This window comes from Nicotiana tabacum, chromosome 13, assembly GCF_000715075.1.
Source record: "Nicotiana tabacum cultivar K326 chromosome 13, ASM71507v2, whole genome shotgun sequence".
Classification (NCBI taxonomy): Eukaryota; Viridiplantae; Streptophyta; class Magnoliopsida; order Solanales; family Solanaceae; genus Nicotiana; species Nicotiana tabacum.
The window spans coordinates 46,613,184-46,622,071 of record NC_134092.1 but is presented as its reverse complement, the minus strand read 5'-3'; the positions used below and the strand labels follow the sequence as shown (position 1 = coordinate 46,622,071).

Here is an 8,888-nt window from a genome sequence, read left to right as displayed (position 1 = left end):
TACTTATCTTAACAAGGCATGTTGGAATGAAAATTGTTCGAATGATGATTATTCTTACTTTGATGATCCTTGTCTACATTGTGTAGGACCCCACTGATGGAAACATTATCAGAATATTCTCGGGACCGAGTTGTGCGCGCAATCTAAATCCTTTAAGTGAAATATTTGTAATATATATGGTGGTCAAGGTGGCTATTGGGATGGTTGTCCTTATTCTTTTTATCCTTGTTCGCGCCATTGTTATAATCTTTCTAATAATGTTTGTGAGTTTGATAGAAGCAATGAAGTGCAGGATATAGAACATAATGCATATATTAGGGATATTTTGAGGCAAGTAGCAGAGAAACAAGATGAAATAAAGAAAGATATGAAAAGAATAAGGGTAGTAATCACAAGATTGAAGGCCAATATGGAAGAATTTAATGAAGAGAGCGAGTTCCAGTAAGAGGACAATATTGAAAAAATGGAGATTTTGAGCCATATATGGCTAGTGGAACAAGCTGAAAGATTAGAAATATATGAGGATCAATGAGAGAAAATTGCAACTTGGATGAGATATTTATAGAAGAAAGAGCTGAACCAGGACAAAAGATTGAACAATTTGGCACTGCTATTCATGATTTGGAAGCTCAATTGAATGCAAATGTTGTTGTGTCTGACGCCTTGAGTTGTGTGAAGTTGAAAAGGAGCTTATACACCAAATTGAGGATCTAAAAGTGGAGATTCAATCATTTAATCATATTTTTGTTGCTGATGCCCATGTTGAGAAAATACACTAGAGTCATGCGAGAAAGTAGATAATGTAGCACTTGAAGACTCTGGTGTGTGTACATATTAGGGTGTAAATAGCGATGCAATTCTAGAGTTTGGGTGTATTAGTCCTCATTCCATACATTTTTCGACATTGTTTTTGGATGATGACATAAAAATCGAGTCATCTGAGGAGTCAACGAATGAGGAACAAGGTGCTCACATTTTGATATTTATTGTGCCAGAAAGACAAAATTACATTCCTCATCTAGAGGCCAAGAAGTGCAGAGTGAAAAATGTATTACTTGGCCTGGTTATCTTTGTAGCCCCACCAAAAGAGCACATCCGTAGACTGGATCCTCTGTTAGGGGTACAATTCATAAGTTCGAGGTGGAGGCAAAAAGTGGTTCAAGTCGTGCCGCGACTATAAATTAGGCGCTTGTTGGGAGGCAACCCAGCTTTACTACTTTCTTTTATGTCTGTTTATTTTATATTTTATATTATTGTTGTACTATTTATTTTTATTTTTTAGGATTATGAGCATAGGAAGAAAAGCCACTGAAAGTGTACAAAAGCGAGCCAGATGGTTGGAACTAGTGTAAGGTACGCGCACAAAGGACCATCCTTGGTAGAAGTTTGAGTACCCCGTTAGCTGCTATTACTTCGGCCTTTGACCTCTCATGGAGTATTTCTCATCATTGTTTTAATATCTTTCTATGTGATCCATGCATCGAGGACTATGCATGATATAAATGTGGGGTGGGGGAACTAATTTCTGAGTGTAATTGTATAAAAGCTTGTTTTTCATATTAGTTTTTTTTTATAAAACCCGTAGTTAGAAGTAGTCTAGTTTAGAGTAGTAGACTTTTAAAAAAATAGAAAAAGCTCAGATTTTTTCGGACGATGGATCTCTTGGACAGCTTTCTTGAGGGATTAAGGTTCGATTAAAAACACTAAACATATTTCTTTTATTTTTTAGGATAGTTAGGTAGTATCCCTTGGATTTTCTTTGGGCGCTGGTTCTTTTCCAAGGGTGTAGCTTGAACCAGGTATTTTGATTTTAATTTTTTAGGAGTTGGATAGGAAGAAAACTAAGTTGCTCTAGACACCTATGACATGTTTGGTGATGGCACATTAGGCTATGGCATGCGCTCTGTCTTCATGTTATATTTGATTTTAATTGTGATGCCTAAGTAAAATAAATAGCCTACTCTATTACGCTTGTGCTCAGTTGTTTGACTTGTATGTCACATAGTTCATTATTTCTTAAAACTTTCTCAATTATATGTGCTTTCTTGACTTGAGAGTTGAACAGAACTGTCTTGATTGAGTCATGTGCAATGTGTGTGTGTGAGGATTTGTGTTATTCTGTGCTATCCTGTGTAGTCTAAAACTTGCTCCGTGTGTTATTCGAAGCGAAATCATTAAGTGTGCTAGTCTAGGAGATGACGTAGGCGTTTCTTGCTTGCTCATAGATGTGCTTGTCACTTAAAAATAAAATATTTTCGTTTCTAGCCTGATGGTAGGCTATAATATTGTGTTTTAGTCGCTTATTACATTCCAATTTACTGCACTTTAATTGAGTTTGAGCGTTAATTGCTAGTTTTTTGCACTAATTGTGTGTTTTATGCCTTGTAGGAGTGATTCTGAGCTATGTAGATGTTATGGAACTAATTCGAGCTAATTGTAGCTTTGAAGTCTGAGTAAAAGCCCAAAGCAATAAGCCGGCATCAAAATTCAAAGAAGAATAATCTGCTGAAAAATGCACAGTGTGTCGCATCAGTGTAAAGATCTGTCAGAAAATAGCAAACTTTAGAGACTGGGTTTTTGGGGTCTATCATGAAAAAGAACTAATGCTACGCACCCTGCTACACACAGTGTGACGCATGAAATACAATAAGTTTGCAAGTTTTCCTATTTCGGCTAGGAAAGGGTGATTTCATTTATGCCCGACCCTACTTCATATATAAATAAATGGAAAAATGGTATTTTCTGGACTTTTGACACATCTAAGACCTAAGGAGGCTAGAGAGAAGGTGGAAAAGCCAAAGCACAAAGAATTCATCATTCAATCTTCACTCCAGACAAGAGTTTGGATCGTTTAATGATTTTTTTTATATTTGTGATGAATTACTCCATATCTATGGAGTAGTTCTCTTTAGGGATTGATGGATTTGGTGTTTTGATGATTGTTTGTGGATATTAACTCTAGTTTTTATGTATTGAATTATTTTTGGTGATTTAATTATTGCATCTATATTCACATGTTCATGTAAATCGAGAGAGGCATAACTTATGATGTTTTTGCATCATCTTGTTGGTTGAATTCATTCATTCTTCTTATTAATCGAAAGAGGCTAGTTGAATTATTGTTTAGACATAGTTAGGAGGATAATCGAAAGAGGTTCTCCTAAATACCAGTCCACTACGAATTCGTGCATATCTTCACCGAGCATAAATTGGTTCATATTGTGAGGTTGAGACTTAATCGAGAGAGGAGTTTTTACTAAACATTTTACCTAATAATTGAGTGAATTCGAGAGACTCGCTTAAACATTAGAAGTGAATTAAAGAGAGTTAAATCTCAGATAATTATCTTGCACCTATCCAATCAACCCCTATTTTCTTCTATTGATATCTTCTTTGCTTAATTTGTTCAATTGTCATTAGTCAATTAGATCTAGAGTCTTAGTTAATTTTAGTTCTTAATCATATAATCTTAATTGTTAATCATCTTGGATAGCAATCTAGCTACAAGCTACGAAAATACTGTTTAACTCCAATCCATGTGGATACGATTTCTATACTATCTTTGACTAGTGAGCATATTTAGGTGTGTGTTTTGAGCTCGTCAAATTTTCGCATCGTTACTGAGGATTGGCAATCAATAGTATTTGAAATAGTTTGTAGTGCTAATTCAGGAATTTGTTCTTTTTGTTTTATTTTGTTTTTCCCTTTTTACGGTTGGTGTTCTTTTACTGTGCGCATGTTACGTGTTAGATTGGTGCATGACTTGATCTTTTGGGAAAGAATTGCTACCATACGGGCCAGAAATAGAAAAACAACTGCAACAGCTGAAGAAGGAAAAAAATCTCACCGAGACATTAGAAAAGGTTGGGCAATCCTCAACCAAAGATATGGCCAGAAATGGTAAAGATAATGTGGACTTGGATGCGAGAGAGGCAGCCCAACAAAGAGAAAAAGTGGCACGAGATGCTGAAGAAGCAGGTTTTAGAGATGCACAACGTATTTATGAAGAAGATAGGGGTCATAAACTTAATCAAAATCAACCCGTGGGTGTAGGTCAGTTTAGAAACATAGATCCCAATGCTCGGAGACCATTTGGTGATTAATCTAGACTGGTCTACAACCAAGGTTTGTCAAGCATTCGACCACCTACAGTTGCATCAAACACTTTCGAATTGAAGCAAGGGTTGCTTCAAACTCTGCAAAACTGATGTGTCTTTAGAGAAAAGATGAACGAAGATCCAAAAAATCATCTAATGGACTTCGAGGAGATCATGAACACCTTCCAATATAATGGTGTTTCACAAGATGCAGTTTATCTAAGGGCATTCCCCTTCACACTAAAAGATGATGCGAGGAAGTGGCTTCGGAGCTTGCCTCAAGGATCAATTCGAACATGGGAGGAGATGACCAGAAAATTTCTTGACAAACATTTCTCCTCAGCTAAAACGGGCAAGTTTAGAAGAGAGATCCATAACTTCTGCCAGAAAGATAATGAAACAGTTTTTAAAGCTTGGGAGAGGTTCAAGGAGATCGTCAGAAAGTGTCAACACAGTGGTATTGAACTCTGGATGCAACTCCAGGATTTTTGGGATCGGTTGACACCGGCCTCACGCAGAACGTTAAAAATTGCAGCTCGAGGTCCGTTAATAAAGAAGACACCAGAGGAGATAGCCACCATTCTCGATGAATTATCTGAAGATGCAAATTAGTGGCCCTCTGAAAGTGCTGAAAGAAGACGGGTGAATAGTGTTCACCCGGTTGATGCTAACACATCTGTGTAGGTACAACTTGATGCTATGGCAAAGGAGAAAAGGAAGCTGACCTAAGGCTCAATACAGAGTGAGACTCATACAACATGTGATATTTGTGGAATAGGACACCCTACTCATGCGTGTCAAGCCACAACTGAGGAAGTTAATGTTGTTGGAAATTACAACTTTAATGCAATGGGTCAGAGGCACCCCATTTTATCATGGAGTTCACTAGGAGGTACAACAAATGCATGGCAACAAAATAACGCCAGACCTCAGGGACAAGGGGCGTCTGTTTTCCAAAATCAGCAAAGGCAGCAGTTTCACCCTCAACAACCAATTCAGTCTGGGTTAGAAGATCTAATGAAGTCCTTCATTGTCAAGACAAATGATAGATTAGATGCTCATGGTTCAACTATCAAAGAACTTGGCACAAGGTTGCAAAATTTGGAGAAGAAAGTGGGACAAATTGCCACCATATTGTCTTAGAGGATCCCAGGTACTTTGCCAGCTGACACTGAAAGGAACCCCAAATAAACTGTAAATGTTGTAACTCTGAGAAGCGGGCAAGTGTTGGAAGAGACCACTCCGGTCCAAAAAGAGAGTGTGCCTGAAAAAGAAATTAGGGAGAAGCTGAAAAATGAAGTTGATAAATAGAAGACAGGAAAGAAGGGAGCTGACAAGAAGAAGAAATAGGACACTTCGAGAAGGGATGAATCTAATGAAGAGAGCAAGCACATGCCTGCTTTACCTTTTCCCCAAAAGTTTTATAGAGAGAAGCTTGATAAACAATTTGAGAGGCTCCTATATATGCTAAGACAGGTTAATGTAAGTTTGCCATTCACAGAGGTGCTCTCCCAAATGCCAGCTTATGCAAAATTCTTGAAGAAGATCCTTACAAAGAAAAGGAAGGTTGAGGAGACATCAGTTGTCAAACTCACAGAGCATTGCAGTGCTATCTTCTAAAATAAACTACCACAAAAATGTGGAAATCCAGGGAGTTTTACTATACCTTGCTCTTTAGGCTCTATTAAATTTGATAAATCTTTATGTGATTCTGGTGCCTCAATTAATTTAATGCCTTTGTCTATTTATAGGAAGTTGGAGAGTGAGGTTGGATAGATAAGGTCGGCACCAATGTCTTTGCAACTAGCTGACCAAACAACTCTGATACCCGAGGAGATAGTGGAAGATGTTTTAGTGCGGGTAGATAAGTTTGTATTTTATGTGGACTTTATTGTATTAAATATGGAGGAGAATAAGGAGGTCCCTCTAATTTTAGGAAGACCATTCTTAGCAACGGGTAGAGAAATATTAGACATACATGATAGAAAACTCACGCTTAGAGTGGGGGAGGTGACTGTAACTTTTGAGATGAATGTAGAAACGGGGTTAAAAAGGAGAAGCCATCTGCAACTATTAAATGGAAAGTAAAGAGTTCGAAAGAAAAGGTTACAATGAGTGAAAAAGATAAGTGTGGGGTGTACCCCAAAAAAGGCTGAGAATAAGCTGTCTGTATGGATGTGTGCACTGGTTCGGGCGCGTGGAATGGAGCCCGACTTCGACTCAGACCCCGACTAGATATTCATGGAAGTTTCCTCTACCTTATAATTTTTAATTGTGTTTCATAGGGACATGCCACAACTTGAAGTGTGGGGTAGGGGATAATTATATGTTTTATGTTGTATGTATGTTAGTTTTAGTTTTAGTTTTTTAAAACTAAAAAACAAAAACATAAAAACTTTTAAAATTTTTGACGTTTCCCGACGATGGATATCATTCGAAAGGTTTCTTGAAGGATTTAAGTCGAAAGAAAAAGACAATTTTTTTTTAGGTAGTGTAATAATTCCCCCTTGGTTTTTCTTTGTGACATAATTCTTTTTCAAGGGTTTTGTTTGAACCGGGTGTAGTTAGTTTTTATTTTTAGAAGTAGGAAACCATGTGCTATGATTTGAATTGGAAGCAATGTCTCTTGACTTTATTATGCCTTGAGAATAGTGAGTGCTTTAGTTGTGACGCTTAGGCTCAAGTTTTGACTCTTGCTCAAGCACCTTATATTGTATAAGTTTAACTTTGCTTAACTACTCTGACTAGAGAGTCTTGATCATCGAATCTTGAGTGAGTTATGTGCCATGTGTGTGTGAGGTTTTTGTGTTATTCTGTGCATTGCCTTTAATGTCTAGAACTTGCCCCGTGTATCTGCAAAGCGAAACAGTAGTTTTGTTCAGTCTGGGAAGTGATATAGGCATTTCATTATTGAGCCAGTTTTATGCTTTTACCCACCTAATTGTTATGTATCTTAGTTAACCCTGTTGAGCCTGTAATCCTGTTTCTTTTGGAAACCACATTACAAGCCTTACCCATTTGTTTGAATTGACCATCTATTTGAAACATTTACCTCTTGTGAACACTTGAATTTGGTATGAATTTTGTAAAAGTTAAAGTATGAGGTGTTGGTTAGGCTTTCGAGTGGACCTATTGAGATAAGAAAAAAGGTGCACTGTTTTGAAAAAATAAAAGCCACTTGAATTGAAAAAGAAAAAGATAAAAAAATTAATTGTATGATTGTGTAAAATATTCCTTGATAGTGGTGAAGCTTGATGTAATTGTGCTTAAAGTAGTTGGGAGTTAATGTATATTGATGTGAAGGTAGAGTTATGGTTTGACATAAGTGTGGGGTTTTGAACAATGAAATGTATGTATTAAAGTGCTTAGGGAGATGTAGTCACTCTTATATCTAAATGTATCCTACCCGTCCCGCAACTTACATTACAACCCATGAAAGTCCTATTTGATCCTTGACTGAATGGGCTCGATTAGTTGAGTAGTACACTACGGGCAAGCCTATGGTGCATCTTTTGTGGCATATGAATGTTGTTTCTGAGTAAATTCTTTCTATCTTGAGTTCCTAATTATTCTTAACTTTTATTGTGTGTGGAACTACTCTCTATTATTGTGAAGGCAGTTGATTCATGGAGGAAAGGCAATGTTGTTGACCTCTATATTAGAGTAAGTGAGTGAGTTATAAATAATGCATGGTGCTTTTGAGTCGATTCTTGAGGTGAAGATGTTACACGATTGTGCTCAGTCTATTTTAAATATTCTTGGTGTAATGAGTTAGGAAAGTTGCTTAGTAAGGTTGTGTCTATATAAAGTGTGGTGTGATTTCTCGAGGACGAGCAATGGTTTAAGTGTGGGGTATTGATGGTAGGCTATAATCTTGTGTTTTAGTCTCTTATTACATTCCAATTTATTGTATTTTAATTGAGTTTGAGCGTTAATTGCTAGTGTTTTACACTAATTGTGTGTTTTATGCCTTGTAGGAGTGATTCTGAGCTATGTAGATGTTATGGAACTAATTCGAGCTAATTGGAGCTTTGAAGTCTGAGTAAAAGCCCAAAGGAATAAGCCGGAATCGTGTTCAGGTGTCGAGGATCACTTCTGGGCGTCAAAATTCAAAGAAGAATAATCTGCTGAAAAAATGCACAGTGTGACGCATCAGTGTAAAAATCTGTCAAAAAATAGCAAACTTGAGAGACTGGGTTTTTGTGGTCTGTCAGGAAAAATCACTAATGCTACACACCCTGCTACACACAGGGCGACGCATGAAATACAATAAGTTTGCAAGTTTTCCTATTTCGGCTAGGAAATGGTGATTTCGTTTGCGCCCGACCCTACTTGGTATAGATAAATGAAAAATGGTATTTTCTGGACTTTTGACACATCTAAGACCTAAGGAGGCTAGAGAGAAGGTGGAGAAGCCAAAGCACAAGGAATTCATCATTCAATCCTCACTCCAGACAAGAGTTTGGATCGTTTAATGCTTTTCTTTATATTTGTGATAAATTTCTCCATATCTATGGAGTAGTTCTCTTTAGGGATTGATGGATTTGGTGTTTTGATGATTGTTTGTGGATATTAACTCTGGTTTTTATGTATTGAATTGTTTTGGGTGATTTAATTATTGCATCTATATTCACATGTTTATGTAATCGAGAGAGGCATAACTTGTGATGTTTTTGCATCATCTTGTTGGTTGAATTCATTCATTTTTCTTATTAATCGAAAGAGGCTAGTTGAATTATTGTTTAGACATAGTTAGGAGGATAATCAAAAGAGGTTCTCCTAAATACCAGT

The 8,888-nt window shown here is 37.0% G+C and overlaps 1 non-coding gene across 1 annotated transcript; it reads right to left on the bottom strand.

The window, feature by feature from the left end:
• Window positions 1–4,451: 4,451 nt before the first annotated feature.
• LOC142168446 (small nucleolar RNA R71) lies at window positions 4,452–4,558 on the bottom strand. Its single transcript, XR_012698308.1, has one exon. It is a non-coding gene; the product is annotated as a small nucleolar RNA R71 (small nucleolar RNA).
• Window positions 4,559–8,888: the final 4,330 nt, after the last annotated feature.